The sequence below is a fragment of the Macaca fascicularis genome, chromosome 14 (genome assembly GCF_037993035.2).
Source record: "Macaca fascicularis isolate 582-1 chromosome 14, T2T-MFA8v1.1".
NCBI lineage: Eukaryota > Metazoa > Chordata > Mammalia > Primates > Cercopithecidae > Macaca > Macaca fascicularis.
Genome location: NC_088388.1, coordinates 23,951,430 through 23,965,268, shown reverse-complemented (window position 1 = coordinate 23,965,268; position 13,839 = coordinate 23,951,430).

Sequence of the window (13,839 nt, the reverse complement as noted above, 5' to 3'; positions counted from 1 at the left end):
TTCTTTACTGGTATTTTTCTGATGCTTTTATCATGATTACACGAAGGTGACGTGTTTTGGGGAGGAAATCCACAAATCTAAAGTGCCATTTTCATGACATCTATCAAAGGCATATATAGTATTAATATGACTCAACTTTGAAACTTATTTTTTTTGAGATTCTGTGTTTGGGGGTTACTGTGTTCTGAAAATACAAAAATGAGACACTTAGATCTCATGCCATTATACCTGGAAACATTTTCTTTATCTCCATTTGTCCCAAGACATTACATTTAGTAAATGCATGTAGTCTGTTTAGGGAATAGATCATCAATGCTCTGTCTATCATACTATAAAAATATCATATCTGAGAATATATTGTTCATACAGCTAATATTCATTAATATTTAATCTGATGGAAACACCCAAAGGGTAAATTTTTCTATTACCTTTCTATCCATAAATTTATTTAAATGTTTGACAAATTATCTTTCTTTCTTTTTAATAGCCAAGAAATAAAGAAGGAGATGATGGCTCTGGGTACCAGCTGGCAGATTTTCCACATAGTATAAAGCAGTAAATACCTATAAAAACATAGTTATTGAGACATCTATAGTCAGCTCCCCAAAGAGAGTGAAATCCACATTGTTCAGGTTGCAGTTATTGGAGTAAGCAGTCTAAGAAGGGCTCCAGGGGAATTGGGAAATTTCTGAATCGGGGATGTATATGAATGCTAATATTGACAACCCCTCTTATTATTTTTCTATATAGATGAGTTCATCTGTCTATACAGATGAGTTTGTTAGACTCTATATCAGTCTAGCAAATATTTATTTTCCTGGATATCTTTTTGAGTGTTTTGTCCTAGACCACAAAGTTCATAACTCTTGCAGCATCTGCTACAATATTTTATCTATTTTGCCAGTCATTTAGAAAATACGGTACTTTTTACCCTGTGGGCCTTTGCTATTACCTGAACTTGTCACAGCTTTTAGAGGCTTTCAAAAGTTTTCTTTATTCCTTTGTGATCCCTAACTTTCTGCTTGTTGACATCATTAAACACTCTGCCCAGTATTGAACTTGGTAAGGAAATAAACAAAATAATACAAACAATATTTGTTGAAACACTAGTATGTGCTAGGCATAATGGTGAGCTCTCAGATAACAAAAATAAATAGCACAAAATCTCAGGATCCAGGGTACTCACATCAAATCGTAGGGTTAGAACTGCATACAGTGGTATATACAAAGCGCTATGCAAAAATATAAGACAAATGGGCAGGAATGGAGAAGTACCAAATACGTGTTCACACAGAAAAATAAAGAATAAGTAAAATGTTATGTAGTGGGGAAGAAAGCAAGGATAGTCTGGAAAGAGAGATTAAATAATACATTTTACAAAAATATGAAAGAAGAGCATGCTATACCTCAGGAATAATAAGTAGTTTAATGAGATTGAAACACAATGGATACAGAGAGAGAGGTAAAGGTAAAGCTAGAAAGATAACATCTGGTTGGATCACAAAAAGCCTGGGGCATCATTCTAAATGTTGTGAACTTTATTTTAAGCATGAGTAAATCTCAGCTTCTTGAAAGCTTCATGGGTAGCTATATGGAGAAGAAAGAAATAAAAGTTAAATGACCTGCCCTGAGATAGATGAAAATCTATTTGAGAAGGCAAGACTTATGAAAACAAGGTAAGGCATAATTCAAAATGGAGTATGGTCAAGTGGAAAATCCTGGTCTAGAAAATATACGATTCACAACTACTGAAGTCCCTTTAATCCATTTTCCTTACTCCAGCTAGGGCTCTCTTGTGAGGCATAAATCAACCACTTCAATCTCTGCATACCATGGCCCCCGAAATCTCTCAATGATTTTCTAATGCTTATAGAAGAACAAAATCAAACTTTTTATGCAAGTCTTAGAAAGCTTTACACTATAGTTATAAGCAAAATTCCTCTTTCTTTCGGCATTTCGGTCACACTGGCTTTTAAAGGCCCCCATGTAGCAATATTTACCTTTACTATAAGGCCTTTGCATAGGCTGTTCCATATGTCAAAATGCCCTTCCTGTCCTAGCCCTTCTTTCTTGTTGATAATTCCAAGTGTTTAACCTGAAACGATACCTTTGGGAAAGCTTTCATCAGCCTCGCTAACTTTTGCAAACCTTCACCCTTCAGTTTCATAATATAGCATATAGTTCTTCTTCACAGTGTCAGTGGCAATTTGACATTGTTGGTAGTGATTTGCTGTTTGACTCTCACTAGACTGCAGGCTTCATGATAGCAGGATCCATATTTGATGATGATCACTGTTGCATAATGAGCACCTCAAACAATCTCTCATGTGCAGTCAATATAAAGCAAGCATTCTAAAATAAATGGTCTTCACATACATTATCTCTGTATTTTTTCTTTAGTAGTAAACACTGCACACTTCAACTCTCTTTTTGTCCTGAAATTTAGCCCCCAGGGTTGGCTTAAAGTCTCCTATGCCTATGAAATGTTGCATTTGTTGCCCAATTTTAGAGATGTTAGGAAGAGTTTTCTAAAAAATTATACCTTGTAAATGAGTTAATTATTTTTGTTTGGATTGTGGTGATTCTGGAATTGTAGATTAATTGGTTCCATCTGCTCTGTGATTTTCCAATTAATAGGTAATAGCTTTCAAAAGTCAGTTCGTTTCTGACATGTGTGGGAATGTATTTAAGATGGCAATTTTTCCCCCTAATGGTCTCTGTTGCTACTTTTTTTTTTTTTTTTAATCCTCTTCGAGTCTTGAGGCAAACAGCACTTTTTTTTTTTTTTTTTTCCTGTCAGTTGAGGCCTTTCCAGGACAAGTCTTTCTGAACAGAGTCATAAACTTTTTTCTTTGCCATTGGTGTTCTAGGTTCATTTATTATTTGCCGCTGTTCCCAGTACTGATTAATGACAGTAATTTTTAAGGCTAGAGGTGTTTTATTATTTTTTTAATTTAAAAATTGACTGTTTGATTAAGTTTTCTCCAGCTGAGTTTTCATATTAATAGAGATTCCTGGCTGCAGAATGCCTGCTGTAAGTGGAAGGGGAGTAGGAAATAAAGGGAGGAGAGATTTCAAAATTATTTAAGCATATATATTCAAGTCTATCTCTTCCTACAAGAAAGCTGACCTTAAATGTTCTATTACCTAATTGTAGATCTTTATGAAACCCTTGAAGTTTTGGAATACTCTGTTACCTTTTCCTCTTGAGATATTGTGATATAATAAAGAATAGGTATCTTTATTTTGTTTCCTGGCACACTACTTCTAAAATATTTGAAATCTCCAGTGATGAGTCTTTTTGTATGCTAATGAGATGACTGGTGGCTGGGTGCTCCTGGAGAATGGGGGCTGGCAGCCAGGGAACCAATCAGGTGATTAGAGGATTACAACTCAGGTGATTAGAGGATTACAACTCTTGTCCCACCACTGACCTCCTGGGACCGAGAGGACCTGAAGGTTGAGTTGATCACCAGTGATCAGAGATATTTAATCATATCTAGTAATGAAACCTCCAAACAAACACAAAAAATGGGTTTCAGAGAGCATCCAGCTTGGCAAACACATAGTACTGGGAGGGTGGCATGTCTGGGGAGGGCATGGAATCTCTGCACCCTTCCCCCATACTTTGCCCTATGCATCTCTTCTATATGGCTATTTCTGAGTTGTATCCTTTGTAATAAACCAGGAATCTAGTAAGTAAACTGTAATTCTGAGTTCTGTGAACCATTTTAACAAACAACTGATACTGAGGAGGGTATAAAACTCTGATTTATACCTGGTTTGTCAGAAGCACAAGTAGTGACCTGGACTTATGACTCACATCTGAAGTGAGAGTGGAGGACAGTATTGTGAAGTCCTTAATCTGTGAGATCTGCACTAACTCCACGTAGATAGTGTTGGAATTGAATTGAATTATAGGACATATAGCTTGTGTTCCCAGAGAATTGGAGAATTGCTTGCTGTGGGAAAAAATCCCTTACATCTGGTATCAGAAAGAAAGTATTCTGGAAGTATCAGATGTAAGCATGGCAAAGAGAAAAGAGTTGGTTTTTCATTATACCTCTTTATCATCATAAATATCATCATCAAGGTTAAATAATTTTTAAAACTTTCCAAGTATTAACTTATGTAAGTTTGCTAAACAGTGGCAAAATGTTGGCTATATGGAAACTAGTCAAGTAGATAAAAATTTTCATTTGGACCAGTGTTTTCTCTGAAAAATGAAAATAATATACTATAAAGAATGAGAACACATACTGTCAAATGATACTAATTTATTCATTTGCTTATTCATCCAACGACTACTTTTAACATTTACTACATACCAGAAACTATTCTAGATGATTGGCATACCTCACCAAATAAATCCATCATAGGTATTTGAGCCCTTATTAAGCTTACATTTTAGTGTAGGTAAGACTTTCACGAAGTACATAAAGTAAATGAGTAAATTAAAGACATTCACTTCAGGACATAATGGAGTTAACAAGGACTGGATTTATGTTCCTGTGAAAAACAATTAGAAAATCAGATCAAATATACAAAACAAGGGTTTTCAGACAATGGAAAGCAGGCAGCACAAAACTCGATACCTGAGAGAACATTAACAAACCCTGTGATTACACAAACTTACTGTATAGAAGCAGTTTCCAGGCCACAAGGCAGAGGGGAAGAATTCAAATAAAGCCCACACGTTTTGTTGCGGTGAGAAATCAGAGTAGAGAATATACAGAGGACAAAATTGCTAGAATTTATGGATGAGAGCAGTGGAGTCAAATGTAAAAATGTGACATACAAAATGGCATCACTCTGGTTGAGAGCTCTAAAATGGAATAGGAAAGCCATTCTAAAAAGGACTACCTGCAAGGCCTGCAACGTTGCAAAAACAAAACAAAACAAAACAAACAAACACAAAAACACAGGAAATTGCCTTGAACTTTTGAGCTCGGCCAAGCCACTACAACCACAACATCCCAGAAAATAGCTGAATTTCACCAGCACTGCAACTCCTGAACAGAAACAACCCATGAAATATGGACACATGTACAAAGCTAGCTGCCTTCAACAATGATAATTCTTTCAAAGCAACTTGTGTCATCACTTTTAGCTACCTTTTTAAAACCCCCTACTGCTGTCCATCTCTTTGGAACACAATTTAGCATCTAGTCAAATCTGTGTCTCACAAATTGTAATTCTTAAGACCCCAATAAACACCTTGACTTACTGCTTTACAGTTTGGTCTTTTGCCTTTTCTTGGTCGACACTATATGGTGTTCAAATAGAGTGGGATAAAAAGTGATTCTCCTTTTCTGTGTTCCAGTGCGACTGCAGACTTGAGCACAGAACCTGCAAGAACCTCTTGTGTTTCGTCGCCTCCCAGATGCCCTACACCTCGTTGGTGAGTCCTCTTATTTCCCTCACCTCCCACTTTTGTTAGAGTCGGGCCTTTATTGAGGGTCCTTTGTTGCCAGGTAACGAAAAAAGGGATTTTTCCCCTTTTGGGGAGTACTCATGGGGACTTTATTTCTAAGGGTATAGGTGCTGAGTCACCCTCTTCTGGAACCTCTGCTGGTTTCATGCACAAAAATTATAGTACTTCATCTTGTAAATTTCTTTCTCAATGGACCAACATCAGTAGAAGTGTTCTGTAATGACAGTGATGAACTGGGATCTTTTGATTTCCCAAAACTTGTTTTCCTTCCTGGACAATTTGAGTAGCTAAATGGAAAGATTAAACAGCCTGAAAGGAACTTCTACTTTAATTTGTTATCTTGAGGTATCTAAAAGACTCTAAGAATCTGAACGAGAAACTGTAAGAGATATAGATGCCAAATTAAAAACTTGGGGGGGGGGATCACAAGCTTCTAAAAAGAAAAGAAATCCTGAATCAAATATGCCTTTATCTATTTTTCATTATCCTGTGTCACCTACCCCTCCTAGCTCTACCCATCCCATGCCACTGACACCCTCTGCACCCTCTTGCTCATATGGTGAAAACTTATTGTAAACCTTAAAATTATTTCCCAGGTTCAATGAAGAGGCTTATTGAATTAAGTTACTATTAGAATATGTACGCCATTGGAAATTCTGGTTGTCAGTGGCCAAAAGAGCGATGTTTTAAATTTGAATGACTTCTATATTTAAAAAATATTTTCTTGATCTCTCATTTTAAACAATTGCCTTATTTGTATTTATGGAAAGATCAAATAACTTTTAAAAAGATGCTTAATAGTGTCATGACTAGACTTAGAAATTATCTCAATATAATCAAAGAGCAGACTCTGACCTAAAAACAAGTTAAAATCCCTTCTATGCTCAAACTACCTCCCTTGATTCCCTGTGGAATTTGAAAAATAAGACACTCCACCCTGTGGTCTAGTGGCTGGGATTTGCACTTTCACTGCCAAGGCTCAGGTTTGATTCCTGTTCAGGGAAACAGTCTCTGCAGATGTAAGTCCTTTAACTCAGCAAAAGAAAGACTGAGTAAAACATTGGTCAGATATATTTGTGTGACTCTTGACTTTTTGGGATATCTATTTGTTATCGATCCTTTCCCTTTCTTTTCATTTCCTGTGTTATCAACTATCTCTTTTAGTCTTTCATCTACAGGGCACATGGTCAGTGTCTGTGTGGAGAAGATCAGCTGAGAAGCTAAGATTCTAGAGAACATGTCCAGACAAGACAAAAGTGTGTATTGTATCCCAGTTGTGGCTAGCAAAACTTTCGTTTCTTTGGCGTGTCTTTGAGTGGTTCTGGATGTTGAGAGGACTCCTTGGCACCTCTTTGAAGAGGCTTGTGCATTCTTGGTTAAGGTATAACCTTAGTTAAGGCTTTTTTGTTTTGATGAGTCCTTTGGACGATACATTTGGTAAAAAGTTCAAAAGCCAAGCATATTGGATTTTTTTCCTGGATAAAATCTAGATTTGGAAAAAAAATTATAAGAAGTCAGCTATGGTTAGAAGTCAGCTTAATGAAAAGATGATATTCAGGCTACATATATATGTGTGTGTGTTATATATATGTGTGTGTGTGTATATATATAAACAGAAAGGTCCATATATACATATATGTATATGAACCTTTCTGTTTTTTTTCTTCCGGGTCCTGTTTCTGGGATTTTTTTTTAAGTCAACTACAGCCACTTTTTAATTATATATTTGTTCCTTCTGTTTGCTTCTTTTTTTGTTGGCATAATTTTTGCTGAGAAAAGTGTAAAAGTCATTGGCCTTTCTGGGAAATTTAAAATCTCTAAATTAGCTCTTCTAAGACTTGTTCTTTCATTTCCTTCCACTCCTCTTTTCTCTTTTCCACCTTCAATTCAACATAAATAGATCTGGAAGAAATGTCTAGGGACTCTGAGACTTTTTGAGGAAAGTGAAAAAAGGTACCACAAATCTCCTTTTTAGGGTTTTGTTTTCCTCATGGAGCTCCCAAAACAATGTCAAGGTTTTCCTCAGTTCTAAACCTCTGCTCTTGTTTGCATTGAATGACCTAATCTTTTTGTTTTGGGGGGTACCTGGTATTGATGCAGAATGGGGGCAGGGAAGTACTGGGAGGAGAAGGGTGGGTCTCTGTCTAGGGCTCCACACCCAGGGTTATGCCCATGGACCTAGCTGAGGACAGGCACGCCTGCCTTTGCACCCAAATGTTGCATTTCCCAAGACCACCCTGGCCTATCATGCCCCCATCTTGTGCCCATGGAAACCCCAAGACCCTAATGGGCAGATGCACAAGTGGCTGGACGTCGAGAGGAACACATCGGCGGAAGAAGACACAAGCAGCTGGACGGTGAGAAGACATCAAGGGGAGCACACAGGCAGAAAAGCACATGACAGATGCTGACATGCCAGCAGGCCATCGACCAGGGGAAGGAAGTGGAGTTTGGCCAGGGCAGTCAGAGGAGCCTGAGCAGCCTGACTCCACGGAAAAACTATCTCCCTTCTGGCTCCCCCATCTGCTGAGAGCTACTTCCACTCGATAAAACCTTGCACTTATTCTCCAAACCCATGTGTGATCTGATTCTTCTGGTACACCAAGGCAAAAATCTTGGGGTACAGAAAGTCCACTGTCCTTGATATAAGACAGGGGTCCAGTTGACTGACTAACACAAGCTGCCTGTGGACAGCTAAACTAAAAGTGTGCTCTGTAACACATGCCCACTGAGGCTTCAGCTGTAAATGTTCACCCTAGACACTGCTGTGGGGTTGGAGTCCTATAGCCTGCCCATCTGTATACTCCCCTAGAGGTCTGAGCAGCAGGGTGCTGAAGAAGTGAGCCACATCCCCATTGCATGCCCTGCAATGGTGAAAAGGGAACTTTTCCCATTTCAACTGGTGGCTCGTCCAGGATTGTGGAAAGTGAGTGTGAGTGAATGTGAAACTGTCAGGTCTGCCTCTTTTCCAAGACCCTGCCACCTTTCTCTCTTTCCTCTGAGTAAGAGGCTCTGTTTCCCTTCAAAGAGTTTTTAAAAACCCTGCCCTAAAACCAGGCCAGTCAAAACCCCCAGATTTTGCCTCTTTTTCTCCCTCACACGATTTAAAACAGCTATTATCTCTTTATGTTAAAAGGTTTGCTACAGGCTGTGGCAATAAAATGAGCATTTGGTTCAGCTGCCAAAGGTGCAAATCAGACTAATTTTTCCTATAGATGCCATGTATGCCTTCACCTGGACAGTCACAGGCACACATAGCTCAGGGTATCTCCTCCTGCCCTTTACCTTCCCAGCTCTGGCACCTGGGCATGCCCATAGCAGGCAAAGGCCTAGTCCAACGGCCATGAGTGGCCAGTGGACGGGCACTTCTCACCTGCCACTCCAACAGAAGATTTCTGCCCTGGCCGAGGAATTTAATCCAGTTTGAACTGTGGGGAAGGATTAGAGGAATCCACACTCCACCTGCGTTAAGTGAAGGATTCTTCCCCAAGATCTTCCCATTTTGCCCCTTAAACTGTTTTTCTTTTTTATTTTTTTTCTTTTCTAAGTGAGAGGGCTCCCCACTGCCAGCTGTGTTTCTGATTGGTAAGTTAGCAGAGGAAGAGGCACAACCCCTGCTGGCTGAGAAATGCAAATATAGTAGGGGACATTTGAGACACTCTAAAGAGATAAAAACAGCCTCTAAAATATCTTTTCAGTCCCAAATTTGATTCCAAGCTTCAGGCTGAAGTCCTAGAAAGAAAAAACCAGATCTGAGGTATCCAAAGCCAGGAAACAGGCACAATGTAAGTGGGCAAGGCCAATTCCTGCTGACTCAACCCCATCCCATGGAAGGAGCCCGTACTTCATGGAATAAACAGGCCCAGGGAACTCAAGATTTGCCGACAGCAGGGAGAAATGGAGGCATAGGTGAGGATGGTTAATTCCTATTATCCAAGTTTTCCCTGCTTCATGGGTACATATTGCATTAGTACCTATGGCTGGCACCTGCCAAGGTCACTAGGGCTCAGGGATAAGGGATAGAAAGTGAAGAGAGGATGCTTGCTTTCTCTCTCCATCACACGCTGAGTGTTAGCTGAAAGAAGGAAGGGAATGAGGGACACCCCTATTCCCTGTCTTTCAGAATGGGCAACCAGTTCTCTTTAGCACCCCCGGCTTTAACTTAAATAGAGTAGATCCTGAACCATGGGGACTGCTTTGACTCTCAGAATCTGGAGGAAAAGCGCCTCATTGGCTTCTGCACAAGAGTTTGGCCAAATTGTGATTTACAGGGAGGACTGGCTTGACCTCAGGAAGGAAGCATTCATTTTGATACCGTCCAGCAGTTGGAACTTTTCTGTAGCTGTGAGGACAGATGGTCTGAGGCCCCATATGTGCCTTACCTTGCAAGGTAATTGAGACCTTTGCCGACAACATAGGATTGATCCAGCCGTCCTGTTTGCCATCTCAGGGAAGGCTGCAAGGGGCAAGCCCAGAGGATTAAAGACTCATGTCCCAGGGGTACCCCCAGCAGAGGAGCCAGCTCCCTCAAGCCCTGCTCCTCGAGGTCCACCTTGACCTTCCTATCCAGCTTCAGCCTGTCACTTTCCCCCTCCTAGAAATACTCACCTTAAGCCCAGTCTCATTATTTCCCCTCCAGTGAGTGCCCAACGAATTTGGGCCCAGTAAGGTCCAGGTCCCCTTCTCCATACAGGACTTAAAGCAAATTAAGGAGGATCATGGCAAATTATCAGATGACCCTGATAGAGATATAGATGCTTTCCAGAATTTCACTCAAATATTTGAACTCTCCTTGAGAGATTTTATGTTACTTTTGAATCAGACCCTGCTGGTCACTGAGAAACAGGCTGCCCTGAAAGCAGCAGAGAGATTTGGGGATGAGCTTTGTGTCACATATAGTGTCGGGGAAGGGGGTAAACATTATCCAACTGGAAAAGAAGCAGTACCAGTGCATGACCCTAAATGGGATCCCAGTGATGAGATGGAAGATTGGAAGAGGAGACATTTTCAGGTATGCATAATGGAGGGCTTACATAGGACTAAGACCAAGCCTCTCAGTTATACTAAATTGTCCATGATCGACCAGGGATTTGATGAAAATTCCACTGCCTTCCTGGAGAGGCTAAGAGAGGTCTTGGTAAAGCATACCTCTCTATCTCCTGATTCAGTCGAGGGACAACAAATCCTACAGGATAAATTTATTAATCAGGCAGCTCCTGACATCAGGAGGGAGTTGCAGAAATGGGCCCAGACAGTACACTGGAGAACACCTCCTGAAACTGGCCACCTCTGTCTTTTGTCATAGAGACAGGGAGGCCCAGGAAAAAGAGAGGAAATACAGGAAAAACAAAACAAAAAAAAAAAGAAGCTTTAATGGGCACCAGGCAAGCCCACAAACCCCAGAATTCCCAGGGTGCACTGTTAACTGCTAAAGATATGGCAAGAACACTTATCTCTCTTCTAAAGTTTAACTGCTCCCATACAAGATTTAATTTTTTTCAACAAGGTGGAAAGCTCAGGATACAATGTGGTTGTTAGTGTATTTTTCTTCTTGTCTCTGAATCTATGACATTAACTTTTTTCCTTGTATAATACACATGTTTAACCCATGCATGCTTAACCTTATTACATTTTTTTTTTCTCTCATGCCTAGAAGTCATCAAACTCTAAATGGTCAGGCAACCGGAGCCTTGGTTGATGGCTCCCCTTTGCTGGGAATCCTTAGATAGACCCCTGCTGTAGGAATCTGACTGTTGTTATCCCCCAAAACAATGTCCCCTGTCAGCAGGAATCAGCTAAAATTGGTCATCTTCCATATTCTAACAGCTGTTAGATGTACCTTTTCAGAGGGGGGAAATGATATGGGAGAAGGAGACCTAGACCTTACTGGGCCCAAATTCATTGGGCATTTGTTGGAGGGGTAAGAATGAGACTGGGGCATGTTTAAGGCAAGTATTTCTAGGAATGGGCAAGTGAAAGGCTGAAGCTGGATAGGAAGATTGGGGTGGTCCTGGAGGAGCAGGGCTTAAGGGAAATGACTCCAAGCCCAATACCTCCCCTCTGACCCAGGAGTGCCTCCTGGCCATGCTGAAAAGGATTAGATTCTCTGAGGATTGTCTTAATAGCTGTGCCTTTCTCCAGGACTCTTGATACATAACAATTAAAATTGCTTGCCTCCTAGGTTTTTCACTGGAAATTACAGTGATGTTTAAGACTGCAGTGAATATATGTAATGAAAACTACTGGATATAAGAGAAAAAATTTTGCCCACAAAGTATGAAAGAAAAGTAAGACGTGTTTTTCATTAGGATGGTTATAAAACAAATAATGTTATTTTTGTTAAAGGAAAAATTATTTTGTCTAGTTTAGAGATTATTTAAAGATTGTTTTAAATTGAAGGAAGAGAAAATGAATGATAGATAAAACTGAATGGATATAGAAAGGGAATAAAAAATTATAAGAAGATAGGAAAGGGTTATAAAAATTTTATCATATGTGGTAAAAAAGTGACTGAGATTGCATGAATTTTTTTTTTTTTTTTTTTTTTTTTTTTTTTGAGAAGGAGTCTGGCTCTGTCGCCCGGGCTGGAGTGCAGTGGCCAGATCTCAGCTCACTGCAAGCTCTGCCTTCCGGGTTTACGCCATTATCCTGCCTCAGCCTCCCGAGTAGCTGGGAACACAGACGCCCGCCACCTCGCCCGGCTAGTTTTTTGTATTTTTTAGTAGAGACGGGGTTTCACCGTGTTAGCCAGGATGGTCTCGATCTCCTGACCTTGTGATCTGCCTGTCTCGGCCTCCCAAAGTGCTGGGATTACAGGCTTGAGCCACCACGCCCGGCGCATGAATTTGTTTATAAGATTTTGTTAGAATTACATTTAGTATTAATAACACACTGATGCAAAGGTAGAATGTGATTTTTTTAAATAAAAATTTTGTGCAGTATTAATATGAAATAGTAAAATACTTGTTCATCTTTGGAGTAAACTGCAAAAATAAAACAGGAGAGTTTGCCTTTTTTTTTTTTTTTTTTTTAAAAAAAACAAAGTCTCACTTTATTGCCCAGGTTAAAGTTAAAGTTCAGTGGTATGATAATGTCATTGCAACCTCAACCCAAACCTTTGGGCTCAAGCAATCCTCCTGCCTCAGCCTTCTTGGTATTTGGGTCTATAGGTATGTGCCACCACACCTGGCAATTTTTTTTTTGTAGAGATGGGGTTTTGCCATGTTACCCAGGTTAGTCTCAAACTACTGGACTCAGGTAATCCTCCTGCCTTGGCCTCCCACATTGTTGGGGTTACCGGCATGAGCCACCATACCTGGCCTTTCATACTACCTTAATTAGGTCATTTGATTTTTGAGAAAACCAAAGTTATTCTCTATCAAAGAGTAAAATTGTTAGTTTTGTTTGTTTTGCTTTCGAAAATCTTTTATCAATTTGGCTGAATGAATCACTATTATTTTACAGTGATCTGTGACCCTATTTTACTATCAAATGTTTTAAAATATCGATATTTGATAAACTTTCCCGAAATCAAATTCCTTTTTTTTTTTTTTCTTTCTGTGAGACGGAGTCTTGCTCTGTCGCCCAGGCTGGAGTGCAGTGGCACGATCTCGGCTCACTGCAAGCTCTGCTTCCCGGGTTCATGCCATCCTCCTGCCTCTGCCTCCTGAGCAGCTGGGACTACAGTTGCCCGCCACCACACCTGGCTAATTTTTTGTATTTTTTAGCAGTGATGGGGTTTCACCGTGTGTTAGGCAGGATGGTCTTGATCTCCTGACCTCATGACCCGCCCGCCTCAGCCTCCCAAAGTGCTGGGATTACAGGCATGAGCCACCATGCCTGGGCCTTTGTTTGTTTGTTTGTTTGTTTGTTTGTTTGAGACAGGATCTTGCTCTTTCCCCCAGGCTGGAGTACAATGGCACAACCTTAGCTCACTGTAGCCTTAAACTGCTGGGCTCAAGTGATCCTCCCACCTCAGCCTCCCAAGTAGCTGGGACTACAGGCACACACCACCATACCCGGCCAATGTTTTAAAAAACAATTTTTTATAGAGAGCAAGTCTTGACTCTCACTTTGTGGCCCAGGCTGGTCTTGAATTCCTTCTTTCCCGTGATCCTCCTACCTCGGTATCCCAAAGTGCTGAGATTACATGTGTGAGCCACATCCAGCCTCAAATTTCAAATTCTAAATTAAGTCTTTCTGACCTCAAATTACTGTTGGACATTTCAAAAAGAGCCCATGGAGCTCTAAGAGAGGCATATTAGGCTTATATTAGATGTTAATATCTTAAAGAATCATTGTTAAATAAGAAATGGTTTAATGAGATCCTTCATCACTCAGCTATTAACCCCATTTTTCTCTCCATAGCCACCAACTAAGTCTTTAGTGTGTCAAATTTCCAGGGA